This window comes from Alosa sapidissima, chromosome 11 (assembly GCF_018492685.1).
Source record: "Alosa sapidissima isolate fAloSap1 chromosome 11, fAloSap1.pri, whole genome shotgun sequence".
NCBI classification, from domain to species: Eukaryota; Metazoa; Chordata; class Actinopteri; order Clupeiformes; family Clupeidae; genus Alosa; species Alosa sapidissima.
The window spans coordinates 36,418,718-36,443,113 of NC_055967.1; the positions used below are offsets into that span (position 1 = coordinate 36,418,718).

At 40.9% G+C, this 24,396-nt stretch overlaps 1 long non-coding RNA gene across 2 annotated transcripts; it reads left to right on the forward strand.

Annotated features, from left to right (window-relative positions):
* Window positions 1–4,612: 4,612 nt before the first annotated feature.
* Window positions 4,613–23,829, forward strand: LOC121723666. 2 transcript variants are annotated; one of them, XR_006035004.1, is made up of 5 exons: window positions 4,613–4,814; window positions 4,925–4,942; window positions 10,855–10,955; window positions 16,537–16,664; window positions 23,537–23,829. It is a non-coding gene; the product is annotated as an uncharacterized LOC121723666 (long non-coding RNA). The 2 variants fall into 2 exon arrangements; XR_006035003.1 differs by lacking the exons at window positions 4,613–4,814; window positions 4,925–4,942 and adding an exon at window positions 6,549–6,914.
* The last annotated feature ends 567 nt before the right edge of the window (window positions 23,830–24,396 follow it).

Genomic DNA, 24,396 nt, shown 5'->3' on the forward strand with positions numbered 1-24,396 from the left:
TCCATCTTAATCGGGATCCATCACTATTAAGTTTTTGTGATGTTTTATAGGCTATTTATGTCCATACACCCTGTTCATACAGTGACAATGGCATCTGCAAGCTTCAGACAGCAACCAGTTCTGAAAAGTTAGAAAGTTTACATTTCCCTCGGGATTTGAGCGTGCATTTAGAGGGAAGCCCTGATCATAATACGCAGATTGAACGGGTTTTCCCTCACTCACTCCTTTTTCTCTACTCGGCCTGCCCAAGGTCCTCGCTTGTAGGCTAAGGATGTATGTGGTCCGTTCTGAAAGACTGTTCATTGCAAGTCTTAATCGCTCCATTCGCTAAGGTAAAGAGTGCTATCCCTCCCTCTGGCTTTCACTATTTACCCCTTCTATCCCTTTCACCCCCACCCTACCCTTGCACTCGGCCACCCTCCTTGCCTGCTGAATTAATTTGATACTATTTTTGAGAGTCAGTGTTTCTAAGGGATACCTAATGACGCAGTGACGTCAATGCAGGTCAATAGCACACTGGTTGAGAGGAGCGTGCTGGCGGCTGCGCGTGCTGGCGGCTGCGCATGCAGACTATGGCAGAATGCTGGACAACTTCTCTCAAAGCCACTGTCTGTACGTGAAAACAACGTCTTTCGTCTTTAATAAACACCAAGTCCTCCTCAAAGCTCTGAATTCATCAGAACACTTCAAAATACTTCGTAAAAAAAACGAAATCCCAAGTCAATGCAACTCTGCCAAGGAATAGTGGTATTACGCGGGATAGGGTTAGTGCGATATCCTGACACTTTTTCTTATCTTCCCCTCGGTCTAGAAGGAGCAGAGGGTAGGGAGCCTCCAGTCCGATCCCATGACCAATAGCAGGAATATCGCCTTTTCTTTTTAGAACCACGTGGTTTTCCTAGCATGATGTCCTCGCCTGCCATTCCAGTCTCGCGACCAGAGTGCCAACACAAAACACTTCGCGACAAACAGAAAACTAAACCAACACGGTATGTGACCCATATTCTTCGTCCTGACTGGAAAAGGAGCGATCTGATTCTTTTTTTTTTAATGTCTTGCTTTTTTTCAGTTTCTTGAAACAAGTCCTAACACGTTACCAATAAGGTAAGTAGCTTATAAGCTTTATCTGGTTACATGCAATGGCAAATATAGATATGTTGCAGACTGGTTCATTCATACAGAACAGTATCACATATACGAAGCTGTGGCTCAGTGCAACACTTCTGTCAATGAACACCTGTGGTGAATGTTTGGCAACAGTATTGTAATTGGCTAGACTATGAATGTGTATGGGTGCTGATCCGACGTTTGTAAATATTAGCAATCTTTTGTTCTGTTTACATTAAAACTTAAGCTTTCAATTCACACGCCTTGGATGAGAGGACCAATTCCTGAATGCGCTAATGCATAGGCGTATTCACGTGCTTGGGTTCCTCAGGTACCCCTGCCATTCTGCTAAAATGCCTGGTAACAGCCCGCCACTAAGAGCGGTCAGACTGAACTGTCTGAATGGCAGGGTTCCACATCGCGTTCACCTGAAAATGTGACTCTTATTGACAATATGAGGTAGGCACTTTTATCAGGGCAACGTAAATAACTATGTGGGCATTTGCTGAAACTATACACGCAATCGGAAAGATTATGCTTAATCTTTAATTATAAGTAATGTTTCAGACTGCTTCAGGTTAACAAGTCAATGTTGGTTGCTTGCAGAAATTGGGAAGTTAAAGATGGCAAAAAGTTTAACAGGTCTCACCAGAAGAGTTAATACTCTAATGCTGCAGGCATTATTTACCAGTTGTTGTCAAATTTGAGGAGTCTGGTCATTTTACCTGGTGTACCACTCACGTGCCCTCGCGCGCAACTGGTCAGGACCATGGAGAGCGCCACGTTCATATCCCTCTCTTTGCTATTGCAATAAAGTACAGGAATTACACGAGTAGGGAACAGCAATGCCCCAAAAGCATCAAGATAGATGTGGCGCAGAGCAAAGTCTCATACCTTGTTTTAATCATCACTTCTTTTCTTAAATGTAGATAATTAATTAGCTTTTTACAGTCCCGATTTCTTGATTTAAAGTAATGTCCCCAGCACGTCTGTCTTGTTGGTATCATCACGACATGCACGCACATGGAGAGGGCTTCCGGAGCATGATGAATGGAAACAACTTTCTACTTGGCATGATGTCTGTACCAACTTTTCAAATCAACCCATGAGTGTCCATTATCACAGGAGTGAGGAAGACATTGGACTAGCAGGCACATTTCCAAGATGGTAACGTCCACAAAGACATCTCTCATTATACCGTTATTTACAGTGCCTGCATATAATTCAGAAACACTGGTGATGTGCTTATGAAATACAATTGAGCCTCGGTCAAGTTTTTATGACAACTATATATCATACTCTCGTATATCCCTATATTTTCACACGTGTGTATGTGCTGTGCACTGTACTTGTGCCATATCTCGATGGACAAAAAGCCAAATCATTACTTCTCAATTGATCTTTTGGAAAAACAGAAGGTAGAGTGAATAACAAGGTGCTTAATTCTGTTAGAGGATTAGTGTTTCACTGCACTTACCGCCTTCGTGGCAAAAGGAGTTGCATGTGGCGGTACGAGTGATTTTAAGAGGTGTCTTTGTAGAGTTGTCTCAAACTGCAGGATCTTCACGGCAGATTTCCCGTGACCGTATGATGTTCTAAGAGAGAAGTTGTCAACATGTCCGTGAAGACATGTAGGCCTACACACATCCGGGTCTTCTGACCGCCTTACATGTTCAAAATGGCATTTGCTTTGCATACACTTCATGCCATTCAGTGTAAGAATGATGCGTCATTATTTATTCAACTGTTCAATTAGACCACATTTGAGGGAAATTGGATATGATCGCGCGGACATTTTCGAAACTTTAGAAATCACCCCCCTTTACTCTGCATAAGGCAGCTCCACGCGGCTTGTCATGGCTTCCAAAGACAGATCCGCTCATTGATATGTGCCGCCGCACCAGATAGGCAATTCTTATGATCAATAAGATAAAGTATGCGATGCATATGTGAGCACGGGCACCGGTACTCCCTATCAATATGTGATTCGTGTTTTGGTATGTTTTGGATGGCAGGGAGCGTGAGGGAGTTGTAAGAACAATAGTGGGAGACAATAAGAGAAAGAGAATAAAGTCAGGGATGCGCTTTTTTGTGCTCATATTACGCACAAACATAATCACAAATGTTACAATTAGACACAATAGTATGCAAATGTTACTTTTAGAGCTGCACAGCTTAACATGGGACCCTACAGTTAAAATAGTGTAGGCTACCGTCTGTCCAGACTTTAGGAACTTGTCCAGTGCACTTTCGAGATTTTGCCAATAATTCACTCTGTGTATAGAATCTGGACACCACCGATGCATTTTCGGCCAAAGACATAGACTCGAAGGTTAAGCAGCCCTAAGGGGTCAGGAAAGAGACGAATCTATGTGTGTTTTCTAGTGGGGAGAATCTGCAGTGGCAGGCACGGAGGAGCTGTGCTTATGCGATAAAAATAGCATCGAGCGATGCGACGGGCACTGCCCTTTTTCTCTGAGTTGACTTTTCGAGGTAACCGTTTCTCGTTGTACAGACAGCTCGCTCTCTAAATGAAATGCAGTGATCATGTCTCGCGTGACATCCACTGGATGCCGGGAGAACGCAAGTGGAAGAGAGTCCGTGACCAAATCCAGATGAAGCTGAGGTTAGATAAAGGGGGAATGGATAGCGTCGTATTCATAGAATGGTTAAACTCATCATGTAGCTGTTCTCTGATCTGACAGCTCACGGCGAGTCGATTCCGTGGGAGAACGAGTCTGGCGCGTGGGCACGAGCTGCTAGCAGAAAAGGAAGCTCACGTTGAAATTCTCTATGCACTATTATTGTCACCTGCTAGAACAGAGCCTTTGTCTGACACAATATGCAAAGGGGAGCTAAGCATGAACAGGAGATGCTTTTAAGGGTGCTAGTATCCAAGCCTTACATATCTGACTCGAAGACACATTTATAATGTAGTTACACATGACATTCGCATATTTCACCTACAATTGTTTTATGGTTTCAGGCAAAAATCATTAGAACTAAACAGAAAGCGGTTTTTGCATGGAGCTATAGAAAGTGGGAAAACCTAAACGTGACGTCAATGCCCAGTAACTGACGCAGACCTGAAACGAAAAAAAAAAAAACTATTTTTCTTGTCAGCAAGCTTTAATTATAACATATGTAAGGTGTTCAGTAGGAAAAATAAAAAGTACAAACATTACAACTGCAGCATTTGAATGGATCATGTAAGCATTGGCCATTCTGTGTGTGTTGATACAAACAACAAATCAGCCTAGGGTTTTCCGGCGAAAGTTCTGCGAGGACGAGAGGACTGTACGACTAAGGATTAGCCATATACGGTGGAAGACATGCAAAACGAACCTGAAATAACTTAAATACCGACACTGCGCGCTCAGGTAGACATGTAGGTAGTGTTTTGTGTTAAAAACAAGGGGTGGCTAATCGGAGGCTGATTGTTAAAAAAAAAACACTGCAATGATGCAATGAAGGGGAATCGGAGCTCTTGTGCAGAGTTGGAGAGGCCAAATTAATGTACATTACATTCACTCCACGTAACGTTCCTGAGCGATGCCTTTGTGAGTGTTTTTTTTTTCCTTTTGTGAACTAAAAATAGCATCCGGGTTTGATCGCGCTCCAGAAATAGACAGAGGGTATCACTTGTATAAAAAGGAACGTGATTCTCAGGAAAACTTGGACTTGCTGCCGAGGATAGGAATCGCTCAGTGAGTGTTTGTTGATGCAATGTGTTGCTTTAAGTGGGGTGTTGTATTTAAGGAATGTACGGCTTTGTTTACAGTGTTTTTCATGTGTATTTCTATTTCCCTTGTTTCAGGAAGGGTTCCCTTTCTTGGTAAGTACCAAGCACAGCGTTGCAAGCACAGCACAGCACAGCGTTGCAAGCACAGCGTTCACGTAGCTCCATATATTTATATATTTTGCATGTGCGGGAGCATGTTTTTGATATTATGCTGCTTTTGCCCTTTCATCTTCATATTTTAACTCATAGGACAGGCATACACTTGTGTGCACGCAAAACGGACTCCTGCGATTTCAGTGAGAATAGCCCGTTTCTGCAGTAGAGGAATCACCCTAATGGTAAATGTGTGAATGAGAAGCAACTGCAAACTCCTTTGTCTGACGGCGCTGTTGAGTCTCTTTCCACATTTCTCTCTCTGCAAGTATGTTGAGGAAGGGGCCGGAATCCTCCCTTGATGAAGTAACCTATTATATACTCTCATATTTTAAGACAAGGACTATAATACATCGTTAATGGAAATCTACTGGAGAACAGCAAAACGCTGACCAAATAGGGAGAAAGGAGAGGTTGTGCGAGGAGCTGTCCACGCGGTGGTGGTGCTGAAAATATGTCTTAAGGCACAGAAGAATAGAAGGGGATGGGTTATCGTTAAGTGTCCTGCAACAAAATCACGAACATCAGGAGACCTACAAATCCCCGTTGATAGAAATTAACTATGCCTGTTTGTCTGATAGAAGCTACCAGCGGAGCTATGGACGGTTGCTAGTGTTTGAAACTCCAATTAAGTGAAATGCCCCGGAAAAATATAAAGCAGTTTGCTGATCTTCCCGCCCGCGATGTTTGAACAGTATTATCAGATGATGTGCAGGAAAACAGAGAAGCTATAGGCGGGCTGACTTGCGTTACTCTTCCGCCCACGTCATGTATGTCTTTAGTGCACCAGACGAAATCATCTTATACGGTGTGCTCGTCAGTTTTAACGCCACCCGTGCAGCCTTGAAATATGAATTTATCGTGTCATCAATACTTCCCTGCAAAAAACGGACTCTAAAAGTCTGTCCGTGTAAAGAGGTATTGTTGGCATCGTCACGCAAACAGCGAAACACATTAACTCTTCTTTACACCACCCGAATGTCTTCAACATACAAAACAGCACTACCCATTCGTTTTAACTTTGTGTAGCACTCAATTGGCGTAAAGATCTGTAATCTCAGTTGTACAGCTCGTCAATGATGTTATCCTCGCTCACTATCTAGACAGACAACAACTGAGCATCGTTAAGAGCTCTGTAGGCTATACCCAAACTCCCCAGTACCTCCGTCCCCAGTCTTCTTCCTGATAATTCCAATGATATCCAGACAGAACGAGCTTTTAGGGGGAAAGTTGGTCTGTCTCTGTTCCAAATGAATCAGAAATACATGGTCTGCTTTGTGATGTTGTATGGCCATGTCCTGTTAGAAGACACTAAAGAGATAGACCTCTTAAATCCACTCGTTTTTTGTTTAGTGGTCATAACCTGCTGAGAGGTGATATCTTCTTAAATAATTCAATGCTGGCGGTGAAATTTTAGTGGAAACAACACGGCTTCTGGAGTCGTGACTGCTAAAGTGAGTAATATGCGCGCGTTGGCTGCGTCAGGAGAGGCAGTCACTGTGCAGTGCAGAGGGGGGGGGGGGGGGGGGTCGTGACTGACTGGAGACGTCCACAAATGAAAAGACTTCCCAATAAAACTCTCATCAGGATATCATACGCAGCCGGATTTTTCACATGTTCATGCCTGGCCTGAATTGCTCTCCTTGTCCAATCCACTGCCCCCTGCATCAACAAAGGGAGAAGGAGATTCTCAGTTTTCATGGGGCGATTGGTGGGAGTCTTAGTTTGGGATGAAATCAGACACAGAAGGAGGGAGGGGGTTGATCCTGATATAGATCGTGACCCTCCCACTTGGTACAGTTACTTGTACACAATTTCAAGAATGGAATGCCTGGGCTGGGCATGTTGTGGTCCGTTTTGATAGATCGACTAGTCAATACAAAATTGGAACTTTGAGAAAAGGACGCCAAAAGTAAGTATGATTATATTTGATCCTGTCCTTATCTAACCTATCTTTTTGAGGTAAATAAAATAATTGTTCTTCAACATAAGTCTTGTCTTACAGTATTTATTAGTAGCAAATATCGTCAGTGTTAAAATATAATCACGAATGTTGGCATATCTATATATATCTATATTGCTATGACTATTGTTGGCATATCTATATATATCTATATTGCTATGACTATTGTTGGCATATCTATATATATCTATATTGCTATGACTATTGTTGGCATTATTGCTGGAATCATCTGTTTAATAGCATCTTAGTCCATCATGTTTGACTATTGCATTAAACTTTAAATGGTTCTGAGAGCAGTTTAGAGACCCCCTTGTCCTCACTTAGTGGTATCCTCCAGTGAACTCGCTTCAGAAGCTTGTCATGTTGTTGTTGTCGTGCAGGGCTGGTATGGTGCCCTCCGCACTTGAATGACATGCATTAGACGTGGCGACGTTCTCCTATATTTCGTCAGTACAGGTCTACAAATAATTTGGGATAATCCGTGAAGATACTGTTAACCGTGAATGTAGCTTGCTTTCAAAAAGCATTTTGAATCTCATTTGCTACTCGGTCGCTACGGTGAATGTGGTGTGGGCTACAATGTATCGGCGGCTAATCACTAAACATACAGAAAAAGAATGATGTAATGTGAGAGCACACATGCACATACATATAAACATCTGCTTTGTGTACAGCGCTAGACTAATGTATTTATCTAGAGTCTTGTGCCAACTAGGATACAATTTACCCCCCCTCCCCTTTTTTTCAAAAAGGGGGGTCCCTATCTGAGCGAGACAGCGATTGGTGGATGACGATTTTTTGTTTGCTCCAATAAGATCCCTCGCTGCTCTCTATTTATTGCGAACAGATTACAGACTGCTCTCTCCTTACCCAAAGCACTCCAGCGGCTCAGTTCAGTACTGGACGACAGCACGAGCGAAGGAAATAGAACCTAACAAAATACACTGGTGCACACAGATACTGAGAACTAAATGGTAGCCTACACTGAACTGCCAAGGCGTATGACAAGCGTCCTTCAAAAACAAACGAACTGAACCCTATTAGACTGGATCGTGAGTCGAGAGAGGGAAAATAAACTGTAACGGGAAATGTTCAGCACCACGGACAGCGCTAGACGGCAGTTTGCTGGCAGTGGGATATTGGCCTCAGTGGAAGTCCTCTGTTCGCTCAAACTAAATACGAGTTGGAGACGCTCTTGAGTGCACAAAACGTTGCTGTGCTTAGGTGTTCCGATGGATGCAGGAAATACGTTGTGAAGACAAATCAGATCTCTGGATCACTTTAATATTCTGGACTCCGCCGGACAAGACTGCCGTTTGTCCTTCGCGAATCTTTTTGCGGTCTGGGCTTGCCGTTCATAACTAGTAAGCTGGGAAGCCCTTACCCCAAAAAGCATTTGCGGAGGGCGCATTCACCGAAAGTGCGTCGCAAGACTGAGGACCTCTCATATGTTTCCTGGATAATTATAATTATAATAATTATTATTTGTATTATTATTATTATTATTATTATTATTGATGTTGCTTAAATGATTTGTTAATGAACACATTTACTGTTTTGTTTTGTAATATTGTTGACTAAAATTTAAGTTTGAACTTCAAATCGCATTGCATTCCCGACTTCCTAGGTGTTTCCAAATGAGGAGAGCAATGGCAATTTTCATCATACATTGGATATATTAAAAAATTGCAGTCCGTCCAGCAAAAATACTCATTCCACCTTTTGCAAGAGTAAAAGCACCTGAATGAAGGGACACCGTGAAAACAAGTGGTGTAAACACAAGGGGATCCTGAGAGGGGCAAGTTCCACGTGGAGAAGCGAAATAGGGTGGGGTGGAGAGGGAGGGGTGAGGTAGGGGTGGAGCGGGCACCTCACCTGTCCATCCCTTGTTCTTCTGCTTGTACTTGAAATACAAGTCTCTCTCTTCACCCCTTGGTGTATCCCTTCTCCACACACACACACACACACACACACTCACAAATAATGGCATGAGTGTAAAGACGCTGATACACACCAATGCAAAACATCTTAGAAATGCACCAAACGACCACATGCTTAACAGTGCATACCGGGCGCCTATCTGATTGCTTAATATTTGTAGTGCGAAAATGGACAGGTGAGGGATAGAATACGTGGAGAATAAGTCTTCTCGAACTGAATGTACACTGCCTGAGTGAGTGTGTGTGTGTGTGTGTGTGTGTGAGAGAGAGAGTGTGCGCGTGTGTGAAAGAGAAGGGAGAGAACGAGCAGCGGCTTACGATCGCCCTTTCCGAGTAGCTGTGCGCTGTGATGCTTAGACATCATCCGCTCGCACATTCCCCACACACACGCACGGACACACACACCGCCCCACATTATGATTTTCAAGACTAACACTTTGAAAATAATTCTGTTGTTGATAAACTGATCATTAGTGGAACCATATAAAAGACAAACAGTAGGAAATGAACTACTGTTTTATAAAATGCATACCCCCGAAATAAATAAAATACGATAATAATAAATAGGTAGCCTGTGAGTCCAAGACGAAATATGGGAATGTAAGTTAACGTGTACTTCCCCCTCTGATTCACATCATTCCCCAGATCTCTATGAGGGACAACGACTGAGAAATGTGTGACATACTTCTAATGTCACCCTGATGTGCACCACACGTCGAGGGGTCTCGAGGTAGGTAGCCTACGTGTTCGAGAACCCCCTCTGACGTGCGCTGTAAAGCAAGATAACGTTTGAAGTATATGTCACAAGTTCTTCACTCATTGTCCCTCATGGATCATGGGAAAGAAGTGCACCAGAGGACAAAGTGCAGGTAAACTTTTACATTAGGCTACCAAGTTTCGCCATGACTATTCTAACTGTTTAGTTAAAGATGTCCGTTGGTAAAACCTGTAACTAAACGAACCCAATTTGACGATTCCACCAGAAATTACTCTGACTCAATGTATGGAAATCTAGCACAAAGATAGTCATTCATTCATTCATTAATTCATTCACTCACTCACAACACACCACTTTCTGATCCGGTCCCTCTTTGAAAGCAGCCGACATTCTTTTAAGTAAGTCAATAAAACAGAATAAAACAGCCAGCACAGGAGCTGAGGAGGCATGCTATTTAAATGTAACGATTTGCTAAGAAACCCGAAATGAATAATCAGTTAGTGTATACAGGTCTAGAAATATCTATGGCGAACTTGTTTTTTTATCGGCTTTATTGTCTATTTTTGAACTATTTCCTAAACCGGTTATCGGAACTCTGAGAACTCTCAGAACTAGATGTAATCAAAGTGATGACAGACACAGTACATTTGTTTCAGTTGGCATGGCTTTACATACGAAATGGAGTAATATGCGAGGGCAAAGGTTAGGCTACTAGTTGCTCTCTGATTCGGCCCATGTTCCAGACTGCTACACAGACTCATACAATACAATATCGACAATGGAGCCGTGTAATTCTGTGAAAATGTCAGCATGCAACGTTTTACCCGTTGATCTGTGACCCCCATATAAGGCCTGCGTCGAATGTGAATATGGTCACTGTCTAAGGAAGGTTTGAGGCATATGCCTACTTGTGAACTATGTCTAGTGAATTGATTCAATGCATACAACGGTTGATCTTTTTACATTATAGCGTAATACAATATGCGTCGTTTGGATGTCTATTCAACTGAATGGACTAGGGACGCTAGGCCTACGTTACTTGAATTACGGAAGTGGTATATCAGTAGCCTACAGTCACCACTCTTTTTATCAGTTTTAGTTAACTCACTGAATGTTGGTGTGTTCAGCTATAGTTTCAGCAATTTAGGGTTTGTGTCAGTTTTTTTAACGATTTTGGGATGATTTTCCATTCCTTGCACTGAATGCTTCCCAACGTCCTGTGCCCTTGCAGGTCCGAAATCAGTATTTCCATTTGAAGAAGGATGACCATCTCAGGAGCTTGGAAATGTCCGTAAAATCAAGGGAGTCCATTGTTTTCGCATGTTCATACAGGTAAGCTACATGTCCAGGGTTACCTCATACATAACACGCTTTACACCGAGATTTACCGCAATTCTAAACACCCGGGATGGGACAGGACAGAACACCGTTTCCCTCACCATTCCCTCCGTACGAATGGAACCCTGTTTTGCCACTCCGTTTGTTCTGGATAGAATGCGTTAAGATAAGGGCATTAAAGGGCAAATGTCAGGTTACCAAATGTTTTAATTAGTATTAATTGATGTGTGTATAAATTAATTAAGGTACACATATTTTTAAAAGTATTACTCTAAATGCACTAGACAACATTTACAGACATTTCTATGACAACATTTATAGCCAACAGTTCAAAACACAAATGAGTCATGACATCATAAGAGGGAATCGTGCCAAGAAAGTAGATATTAAATGTAAATATATATATATATATGAAAATATGGAGGCTTTTGAGGTAGAGGAGGTCAAATGTGATCTTGACAGAAATGGCTGTAAATGTTGTCTTAGTGCATTTAAAGGTGCTCTAAGTGATGCCACGCGTTTTTTAGGCTAAAACATTTTTTATCACTTACTACAAACATCACCTAACCAAACGCTAGCGGTCTGTGTCCTGAATATCACTGTAAAAAAACGCGATCTCTGTGGACAGCCCAGGCTCCAAAAACGGCAACAAAAACAACCTGGGCAAACCTAGCCCATAAAAACATAACAAACTGTTCCAGCAAATCACAGAAGAGATGCGCGTTTAGTAGAGTGTAAATTGCACGGGAGCAGCGCGGGAGGGAGGGGGAAGAAGTAGCGAGCTAGCTCTCTGTTTTGTTTGAAAGTCAACAGAAGTGACATTACCCAGCATCGCTTAGAACACCTTTAAAGCTGCAGTTGGCAAGTCTGACAGATTGAGGGGACTTTTAGAATGTTTACAACTCTCTTGCCCCTCCCCCAGTACCACCGAGCACCCTCTCATTGAGTTTGTGCTTGTCAGTGCACACCAGACTGCACCAGACTGTGATTGACAGTCAGATCTCACACAGCCCTGCTCTGATTGGACCAGAAGAACCGGGAGCTGTGGATTTTTGCAAAACAAATAACAGGCTCTAGGTGGAGGTAGAAGTGCGTTTTTTTTTCTAAAACCGGCTGATTTATGTTGTTCTGTCGGAGCATAGTGTTGGTTTCAGTGAATACAAATCTTGCCAACTGCCGCTTTAAAGTAATAATTTTAAAAATGTGTGCATCTCCTCTGATTTATCTACACATTAGTTAACTTAAAGGTACACTATGCAAGATTTTCACCTTCACAAAGCCAATTTGATGGTAAACAAACTTGTAATAGGCGAATCGTTCACCTAGCATAGCTATACAGCACAGACGTAAAAACCAGCCATGCAACGGCGGCCTGACAAATCTCGCGAGAATCGTGAAACATTACCATGTCAGTAGATATATCTCTTTGGATCTATATCTCATTGTCTCATAAGTCACGGGAAGTTTGTTATGTACAGCAGCAGAGTAAAATATAAATATTAAAAAGGATAAAGTTCCTATGCACAGCCTTCCAGGTGCTGGTGAGGTGCTGTCGTCAATAAGATTAAAAGAAAGTGAAGGATCACCGCACACTGGTTTGTGAATGTATAGCTGTATTTGAATAGTTACTTTTTTTAAAGACTGTTGTGTGAACAAACGCTTACAGTTATGGCTTTCGAAATTTATACACTTATATACTAAACTTAAGAATGTATTTTAGGTGTTGTCACAACTATAACCACACTCTATCACAAAGACTGATTATTTAAGATTGCGGCATAGTAGAGCTATTTTTTGTCGTGATATTTGTGAGATACTGGTGATGTCAAAAAAGGTGCATGAGGTGAAAAAACCCAACACTTTTTTGGGAGACCTAAAACATGCACACAGTCATTTTCACCCTCATATTTGATAATGACTAGAAGTAGTCTGTAGAATGTTTGTCTCATTTAAAGGAACACCAGGCAAGCCTGATGCTTTTTCTCTACGAAACTCCCCCTCGCTCGGTCTAAAGTTCTTTTCCTTTTATTTGCGTCTTCCGTCAAGGGTTTTCGCTGTTTCTTCGCCGGCTCTGCCATTATACACACGTTTGCAACAATCTAGCATTTCGTTAGCCTGCCTCTGTGCTGTAAACTGATCCTGCTTTGGTCGGCGGGTAGGATACACCGAACTTGCAAGTGGGATATTCTTCCTACAGGCAGTAGGGGCGGGCGAGAGAGCCTTCATTCGCCCCGTAATGAGTCATTTAACCATATACCGACTTACGAAGTTGATTAATTAACACGAAAACGTTGCCTGGTGTCCCTTTAAATAAGACTAACAATATCTTTTTCTCCGTCACTGTAGACGTTAAGTGAAGTGTCGTATTGCATGGTCTATATCTTTACTCCGTCACTGTAGGCGCTAAGTGAAGTGTCGTATTGCACCATGGTCTTAAAAGCCACACTTGTGGCAGTTTGGTCTTTTGCTTGATCAAAATAATTAACTTCTTTTATTTATTCACCCGTTAATTTATTCATCCGTTTGAGTTACAGCACTCAGATTATCCAAAATCCTGCACATACACATGCCTTACAACCTTAACCTGACACACACATACACACACACACACACACACACACACACACACACACACATACACATGCCTTACAACCTTAACCTGACACACACACACACACACACACACACACACACACACACACACATGCCTTACAACCTTAACCTGACACACACACACACACACAAAGACTTCAGAACACACACAATCCATTTTAAATCTAAAACAGTCAGTAACATGTCACTCACAAGGCTTTCCTGTCTGTGCCTGTGATGTGGCGTCTCTGCAGCTAGGTCCATAATTTGACGTATCGAAAGACACATGCCAGACCTTTTTCAAGAGTATTTTTGCAATGCACAAAAGTCAAGCCACACACACACACACACAGTGCGAGGGAATAACTTAAGAAGTACATCAGCCTGTTGGCCATCCAACAATGCTAGTACTTCACCAACATGGCGTGCCAACCACTGTACGCACACACACACACACACACACACACGGCATGCCAACCACTGTGGCACAGAATACAAAAGCTTGTGTAAACTTAATCATGCACGTGTACATCACTAATCATAAACATAATAAACATGCAGAGAATCTGACACACAAATGCATGTGAAAGTACATATATATTTCCTTCAAACACACACACACACACACACACACACACACACACACAGACACACACACACACACACACACAGACACACACAAAAACACAAACACACACACACACACATGCAGTACCAGTCAAAAGTTTGGATACCGACTCTTTTCTATATTTTTCCCTTTATCTTTATTTTTGCAGAGTAGGTGGTTAAGATGGAATGAAATGGCCTACATGGATTTATGTTGTAAGCGAAAAAGTGTAAATACATTTGTAATATTTTAAATAAAAGTACAGACCTTTTGCTCAGTGTCTCAACCAACTCTATATAGTCAGCTGGGAGAGATTTCCAACAGTCTTGGTATTTTCCATATACATTGTCCATACATTTTGAGCACTTGTGGACTAGTTGTCTTTCACTGATTTTAATTGAAAAGAATGAAGTTGGCTTTAATAATCTCATTTGTGTATTTGTGTGCAATGTTTTCATAGACGTAAACGGTAAAGAATATGTAATTAATGTACTTGGATGGAATGGGAATAATGTATTTGGAGACCTTTGTCTTCTGTCATACATGGTGTAGGCATTGTTGTACAGTGTAGGATAAAAGGAATCAAAGAAAAAAACTATGAATAAGTCTGTGTGTGTGTCCAAACTTGGTATGTGTCCAAACGTTTGACTGGTGCTGTACAGAGATAAATATGCACATCCATGGAAGACGATACACATATAGATAGATAGATAGATAGATAGATAGATAGATAGATACTTTATTGATCCCCAGGGGAAATTCAAGGTCACAGTAGCATACAGACAACACACACACACACATTCACTAACAGCAGAAAGTAATTCAAAGTATATAATATAAAAACACAACTAAGCAATAAGGACAGTAGAAGATAAATATATACTAAATACTAAATATACTAAAATACAAATTATACTAGATAACACAATTCTAAAAAACAGTATCCACATAGTGGGTGATTAATCAAAGAAGATGCGCTTGCAATGACTGATATACAGCACGCACATGACCACAAACATGCAGTAGGTTCAGCACATGACCACAGACATGCAGTAGGTTCAGCACATGGGCACAGACATGTAGTAGGTTCAGCACATGACCACAGACATGCAGTAGGTTCAGCACATGGGCACAGACATGCAATAGGTTCAGCACATGGGCACAGACATGCAGTAGGTTCAGTATGCACATTTAGGAAGATGCAGTCACAGAAAACATCCATGCACGTATAACCAGTCACACAGAACACACTTCGCACACACACACACACACAGACCTTTTTGAGGCTTATGTTGTGAAAATGTATCAATTGTTCACTTTTAAAGAAGGGTGACATGATTCTGAGAAATACACCATAAATATTACAATAAACATATTTAAATTTTCATGTTCATAGACTTTGTCCTCTTGATACACATAATGTGCAACCAGACCTAGCACACAGATGCTTTGTAATAGAATTCACTTTTATACTTGTGTTTATAAGTATTTACTTATTTTAGATTTTGTGTCTACCAATACATTTCTCCCTTTCAGTGCTTTCATTCTTTACCATGCATATAGTCATTTAACCTGTAGCCTACAATGCAAAGACAATGTTTTTGCCTGGAAGGATAAGGTCTTTTCTCTTAATGAAGGCGTCATTCTGTTCTAGTAGTTGATTAGTATTGGTATTGACTAGTTTAGTCATCCTGCCTGAGTCCAGCAATCATTTCTAAATATCAGTTTCATCATCTCTCTGCCTTTTCTCACTATTCCTCGTGGAACTCTGAACATGTTTTCAGATGTCTTGACCAGTCGTGTATCACACATGCCTCACCTCTCCAAAGCCTCCCTCTCCCACACCTCATCATAATGGTGAGGACAATAGTTTCCTGAAAATTATTGATATCAAACTACGTACATATGTGGCTTACACTGACCTGTCATTTTTTGCAACACAACTGCACCAATTCTTGTTGTTGATGATGTTTATGACATATGTTTATGAGAGTGGTATAATTCCAGATAAAAAGGTGTCTATGATTGCTCACTCTATAAATGAAACAGTTGTATTATAGATACAAATTCAGGAGTATTAGCCTATTCACATATTGTATACATTTATGAATGAATTTGTGGACTATTTGTGATTTTATAATTATGGTTCTGCCCTTGTGTTTCTTTTTGAGATATGTCTATATGAAATATGAAATATGTGTCCGTATCTCTCTCTCTCTCTCTGTGTGCGTGTGTGTGTGTGTCTGTATCTGTGTGTGTCTGCCTGTATCTGTGTGTGCGTGTGTGTGTCTGTCTGTATCTGTGTGCGTGTGTCTGCGCGCGCGTGTGTCTATATCTGTGTGCGTGTGTCTGCGCGCGCGCGTGTGTGTGTGTAAGAGTTGAGGTCCTGTGTCCGTGGGTGTTCTCCACCCTGCCTCCGGTGTCCTGGTGTCCTTGCGTTGAGTGCTGATGAGTCAGTGGAGGTGTGAGGGGTCAGTCAGCGCCAGCGTCCCTCCCATGCTCAGGTGAGGCTCTCTGTGACGTCAGGAGAACAGGTAGAGAGTGCCGCACACCCGGCTGCTTCTCTGCACCTGAGGATCCCAGAGCGTGCCAGGCGGGGATGCGTCAGCTGCAGATAACTTGTGATCACACGTGGGGGTGCACACAGAGGATGGGGGCCTGTGCAGGCGCTCATGGATAGAGCATGTGTTCATTCATGGGGAAGGCATTTTTCATGAGAAATATTAACCAAAAAAATAAATCTAGATGAGTATACCCCCCTCCACACACACACACACACTCTCTCTCTCTCACACACACGCATACACACTCACATTCACTCACATTCACTCTCACACACACTCCGTGACATTTGCAAATTGTAATATTTAAATACCTTCTGAATTTCAAACTATGGAAAGAGGTATAGTTACAGTTTACAATTGTAAATGTGTAATGTTTTTTCTAAAGAAATAGAAATTACATGAATTATTTGAAACAGTAGGCAAATAGTTGAAATATTGATATATAAGATAATAATATAAGATATTTACAGTTGTTTTAATTCGCAAAAATGTTTTGCAAACATTCATAATTTCTCTACAGACATTCAATTTGTCCTGTGTTTGCAAATCTTAGGTGCACATTACAGGTGCTCCAACCATTTTATTTGGCTATATAGTGTTCCTCATGATAGCTATGAATTTCTAAAAGTTCTGAAATACATCCAGTATAATATAATAATGGGCAATAACTTTAAATCTGAATTTCCATTTTAATGTAGGTGAATATTGTTAGTAGTTTAATGTTGGTAGTTAAATGGCTGTGTGTATGTAATGTAGGTGAATATTGTTAGTAGTTTAATGTTGGTAGTTAAATGGCTGTGTGTATGTGTGAAAATGTTCAATCTGGTGGGTGTTATACTTTCACAGACTTTGTTTAGGCAGCAAGGATTTTGAATAGTTGAAAGAATATTTGATAGATGGATTTAAGTCTAGTGTCTCAGATTTTTATCTCTGGTTGAAAGTTCTGCCTGATATGGTGTATTTGTTGATATGTTGGCTAACCCATGCCAGGACATATTACCATATTACAGTTTTTCTCGATTGCTTTTACCTGCTTAAGTAAACTGGAACCCACTTGATCTTCATGACTACATTCTTTGCACAGCAGAAGTCATCTCTTGCGAATGTGTTCACACATTTTCATTGGGTTCACACATTTCTCACACCCTTTTGCAAAACAGTTAACACAGGTGTCATTCAAAAGCCCTCAACTCTATTGGTTTTCCCATGCTAAACAAAAGGAAAACATCTTTTCACAGGTGGTATAGATTCCATGCATAAGTCTGAATCTCTGATACACCTGTGTGAAACTCCTTTGCACAATTCTTCAATCAGCAATCATTCATTATACATAAGAGATGTCTGTTCTGTGTTGCTATTTGCAAGTATGGATCTATTGCACATTTGACAAAGTATTGTATTGCCTATTTGGTGGAGAAAACCGTACAAAAGGTGTTTACTGTAGGTCTATTTCGATGAAAGTTGTAGTTCAAGGAAATTTACAGTATCTTGCTAGGTGTTTTGCTGTATGTCTTACATGTCAATGACAGTTACATCTTGGGAGGAATGAATAAATTATTTTTTTATTCAGTACATTTTGTCTTTTCACAGTTTTTTTCTGATAACAGAAAAATGAGAAAGTAATGGAACAGACATAGCAAAAATGCTCATTTTGAGAACTAGATTTTGCATTTTGTTGTCAAGTGTGTAATGATTGATTAAAGACTGTTTTTGAATTGGCAACAAGTTGTAGTGTTTGAAGGCAAGATTTGCTTTTGCTGCATGTTTTAAGTGTTTTGAGAGAGTAACAGCATTTTGCAAGCAAAATGTGTCATTTTGTCCAGAGTGCTTTTGTTCAGACACGGGTGTTAACTGTTTTGAGAACATGATGTCACAGTTGACACAGGTATCAAAACGATCGAGAAAAACTGTAATCAGTAAAGGTACAGTGCTTCTTTTTAATGGTTCACTCAGTTGCATTCAGATACTTTAAATACTTTTACATTTTAAATAATGGAGACACAGGGAGCTCAAAGACAACACAGAAATTACTCCAAAATCCAAATGCATTTACCAAAACAGACATTTACCAGATTTATTATATTTGTTCAGGTAGCTTGAAAATTCACCTTACAAGAAAGGACATCTACTGAGTGTTCTGAAACTTTTTATATATATTTGTAATCTCTGACTCAGATCAGTATATGTTGAAATTGATAGTTTAAGATATATGTAGAGTTGTTTTGTTTAAAAATACTTTTGAATTAATTCTGGGAAATTCTATATAATCAGAATCAACATGGAAAGCCACAGTTTTCCAGATAAGTCCACTGGTGTATCTTCAATGACAGTGCTCACATTTGGACACTTTGACACCAATGACTTTAGGAAGATATTTTGGCAGAAATGCAAATAATCACCTATGTGTCATTTGTTCATATGACAGACCTTATGAAATTGAGGGTGTAATAGTGAAATTATTTACAAAATAAGAAAAGGAATTGCATGAACAATAAAAAAAAAGGTCTGTTTGAGACTATTACAACACAGTTTTAAAGAGTGAGCAAGAAACAGACAGACAGACAGACAGACATTCCTATGTCTGTTGTGAGCAGACAGAGGGCAGAGCAGAGGATGACGTGCGGCCCTCGAGTGTCCAAAACTCAGACTCAAAAACAAAGGGCCGTGGCTATTTATAGACGGTCACAGGTAAATTAAAGCTGTAAACAGTTTTAATGGATGGCTGGTGAAGGAGACGGTATGTCTCAACTCACTAAATGGAAGTGCCGGCTTATTATCCAGCCCTACTTCAACATCCCCATCCTTGGTCAATCCAGCGTCTCCCTGGGACTTGATAACCATATGGCTGATTTGATCAATAGGAATATGTACCATACTACAGCATGCTTTTTAATCACTTTTTGCTCTTGCTTCTGCTGTTCGTTGGTCAGAGCATTGGCTAAAGTGGGCTGCATGATTGCCACTGATTATGGTTACCAGTAAATCATTTAAAATGTTTTTCTTGAATGTTTTTCAGTTTTATTACTTTAAGTTGTGCACGTTCTGTGTGAGTGTTTGTCTGTTTGTCTCCATGCCAGCAAGTGTGCATGTGTATACATGTGTGTGTGTGTGTGTGTGTGTGTGTGTGTGATTGTGAGTGAGTGTGTGTGTGTGTGTGTGTGTGTGTGTGTGATTGTGAGTGAGTGAGTGTGTGTGTGATTGTGAGTGAGTGTGTGTGTGTTTGTGTGTCTGTGTGTGTGTCTGTGTGGTTGTGGTTGCAAATTAAGAACCAACCAGCGAGACACTTAATCTGCGTGCAGCCCGGGGCTGGGCCTTTAGGGGGCATTTAGAGAGGGCATCCTGCAGCCAGGGCCTTGAGGGGGCATTTAGAGAGGGCATCCTGCAGCCCTGCGGGGGCATTTAGAGAGGGCATCCTGCAGCCAGGTTCCCGCCCCATAAAGGAGACTCGCTTCTCTAATTACTTTCTCCATATGCTTCACTCGTAGTGGATAGAAAACACGCCCACAAACAAACAGTTTGGGATCAGCCCAACCAAGGTTCCCTTTCACTGTCTCTGTTGTGTTATTGCATAGATTTGATAATAAGTCTCTGTTGTGTTATTGCATAGGTTTGATAATAAGTCTCTGTTGTGTTATTGCATAGGTTTGATAATAAGTCTCTGTTGTGTTATTGCATAGGTTTGATAATAAGTCTCTGTTGTATTATTGCATAGGTTTTATAATCCGATGCCATCAGTGTCTGGTATCTGGATCAGTGTTCATCATGATCTTTTGAGTTTGGATGTGTTCTTTATTATTTCAAGTCAGGAAGTGCATTTTACACATGTCTTGCGTGTGTATGCGCGTGTGTGGGTGTGTACGTGTGTGTGTGTGTGTGTGTGTGGGTGTGTGACTACCTGTAGAGAGAGAGAGAGAGAGAGATGGGAAAGAGAGACATTATTTAAGTATTTTGAGAGAGAGAGAAGGGAAATAGGACATTATTTAAGTATTTTGCAAGAAACTGATTTACAGTCAAATGCAGAGCTGAACATGAGAAGCAAAACACCCGTGATGTCATCACAAAACACACGTGATGTCATCTTCCGACAAACACAAAACACACGTGATGTCATCACAAAACACACGTGATGTCATCTTCAGACAAACACAAAACACACATGATGTCATCTTTAGACAAACACAAAACACACGTGATGTCATCTTCAGACAAACATACTTGTCGCTCTCAACTAGTCTGGACTGTGTCTCACCGACTTGTCGGTGTCCTGCAGGAGACAGTAGGGGGTAACTGACGAGAGAGAGAGAAAGAGAGAGAGGATATAGAGAGAGAAAGAGAGAGAGATAGAGAGAGAGAGAAAGAGAGAGAGAGAGAGAGGGAGAGAGAGAGAGAGAGAGGGAGAGAGAACGCAGGCTCCTGTCTCTGAGTAGGGGCAGCACAACAGCTGCTGTTTCTATAGCAGGTATCAGCCAACACCTTTACTCACTCACCTGGGCTGGACAATGAGAGGTGGGGGTGAGGAGAGGTGGGGGTGAGGAGAGGGGGGGGTGAGGAGAGGGGGGGTGAGGAGAGGGGGGGGTGAGGAGAGGTGGGGGTGAGGAGAGGGGGGGGGCTATTCAGGGGACCCATAATAATAATGAGGGAAATAACCTGTTTTGAATGACCTCTGTGATGTAAATCTTGAATGACCTCTGTGATGTAAATCTTGTTGGAGTTTCAGGTGGACATGTGGCCGAGCTGTAGTGGATCTTAAAATCCACAGATTAGAATCCCAAAGCACTTGAAATATCCACAATTGGTCCTATTTGATTTGAAAAGAAGTTTATATATCATATGTACTCAAAGCTAGAGTAATCCAAAATCTAAAACTAATATTAGCCAGAGCTAGTGTGTGTTTGTTTAATATCTCACATAGATAAGACAAGGCTATACATGGTGGTTAAAGTTCAGCAGCAAGCATTTTAAAACAAATCCTTTACAAATGCATGAAAGCAAGTGCTCCAGCATGAATTGTTGGATGTGATGGTGGTATGAACAGTCCAATGTAAAAAACATGCAGACTTTGTAAAGCAGTCTGTAAAGATGTTTAGTTCCTATGACTATTGAATGCCTGGATGGACTTTTGAGACGAGTGTAGATGTCACAAGTCTAGCATGTTTCTGTGTGTGTGTATGTGTAGTAGGTAGTCGAGTTGGGCCTATGTCTGTGCCGGTATGTGTGTGTGTGCACATATGACAGCTTGTCTGTATGTGCTGATTCAGTGCACACACACACACAGGTGTATTTCTGAGATGACCTGTGTGCAACATGGTGCATGTATGTACCCCACAGTGTACGGGGAGCCTTGACAGATCATGTAGAATATAGCTATAGTTGAGGGTACAGCACTTGTGTCTTTACATTTCTGCTCTAAAGAGACTACATGGACAGTGTCTCTACAAAGAGAGTATATTTACATTGAGAATACCTTTGTGTGTGTATGTGTGTGGTAGACCATAAGTATTGAGCAGAGGATGTCTTATTGCTGTGGGTTATTAAGGCTGGTTGGTAAACAGTGAACAAAAATGTGGATTACTGTGTGTGTGTGTGTGTGTGTGTGTGTGTGTGTGTGTGTGGGTGGCTTGACTTTTGTGCACTGCAAAAATACTCTTGAAAAAGGTCTGGCATGTGTTTTTCAATACGTCAAATTATGGAAATAGCTGTAGAGACGCCACATCACAGGCACAGACAGGAAAGCCTTGTGAGTGACATGTTACTGACTGTTTTAGATTTGGAATGGATTGTGTGTGTTCTGAAGTCTTTGTGTGTTCTGAATGAGGGTTTCTGTGATGGAAATGTGTAGTTTGTTTATTATGAATACAAAAATGGTTTCAGTATCAGAGAAATGAGGAGACTTTAAATGAGGCACGTCGACACAGTCCAGGTGAAAAAAAAATATTGCTGTTGCAGAAGAAATATTGAGCAGGTCAGGCTCAGTTAAACAGTTGATCTGAATGTACTCTTATATAATTTTCATTTATTTTCATTTTTATTTATTTTTGAAAAAACAAAGGGAAGGGTTACAAGCATCTATACATTTTTTATAATGATGTTTCACACATATCCTAGACTTCAGGTAAATTAAAAAAACTAGATAAATATTTTATATAAGGAAAGATATACCAACCATGTATCTTGACATATCTTCAAATGTATTACTCTCTCTCTCTATGTGTGCGTGTGTGTGTGTGTGTGTGTGTGTGCGTGTGCGTGTGCGTGTGCGCGCGCACGTGCATTTGTATGTGTGGTTGTGTGTGTGAAACAGAGAAAGACAAATATAGAGGTGTGGCAGCATATATGTAAACCTAGGAAACTGTGTATGTATGCTTTAACATCAAAGGAAGATGTAAGCTGAACAAAAGTAAGCCTGTGTGTGTGTGTGTGTGTGAGAGAGAGAGAGAGAAAGACAAATAAAAAAGGTGTAACCATGTACGTAAACTGAGGTGGCTGTGTATGTATGTTTGGCTGTGTATGTATCAAAGAAAACTATAATGTGAATGACAGTAAGTCTGTGTGTGAGTGTGTGTGTGTGTGTGTGTGTGTGTGTGTGTGTGTGTGTGTGTCTGTGTGCACATGATCAAATGCCCTGTTTTCTGTGTGGGTGGGTGTATGTGTGTCTTGGTGGTTGTGTGATTGTGTGTGTGTATCCAAACAGACAGCTGTAACTGTGTAGAGAGTATGACTCTGTGTGTGTGTGTGTGTGTGTGTGTGTGTGTTAACTTATTGTTGATGTTCAGAGGTCTAAATAAATATTTACTTTTGTTAATTTCTTGCAGTCACAACATGATGGCCACTAAGGGAGAGATACAAGACCAACCGAGACAAAGTGTCCATTTACAGACGGTCTGTCCTTTCATCCTGTGAGGACAAAGCAAGTACAGTGCACACGCACACGCACACACATGCAGAGAGAGAGAGAGAAAGAAACCTGTCCACACGAAAAAATCTAGAGATGTCCAGAAAAGATTTGCAGTTTGTGAATAGATTTGCAATTTGTGAAATGTAACACACAAAGGGTCAATGTTACGGCAGTCTTAGGCAAAGGAAGTCAAACATGTTCTGGTGTAAATATTCTAGCTCTGTTTGAATAAGTTTTTCCTGAAAACTGCCATGAGAGATTGTAAGATTTTTGTGTTAACACACAAAGGTAAAAGGATAGGTTGTCTGGTCCTTCATTGAACTTAATTATCATCTAAATGTTGCTCAAATCAGGACAATAAACCAGGCTAAGAGGAGGATACGTTTGTCATTACTGTTATATAATTTAGAGGTCTTATAAAACAAAAGTCAGTCCTGATCTCTGTATTGGAAAAAAATGTCAGGCTTTTTAAATATGTCTGGCTTTTTAAATATGTCTTATGTACAATTGTTTTCCCAGAATGAACCAGAACTCGCGCTGAATTGTCGTTTAGTCAAACCATTTGCTCGATGAGAAGTTGACGTCGAGGTACGTGTTCGCTAATATCCGTTTCTGACTGGCGTTTCTTGTAGGCCTACACGTGTCGCTAATTTTTACTGTAAACTCAGTTTCCTGATCAGTTGTCTGTAGGTTTTTCTCATGTAAAAAAAAAAACATGTTTATATTGATGATGGGTTAGAACGTTAGGAATATGTAGATGATATGAAACACAGACCA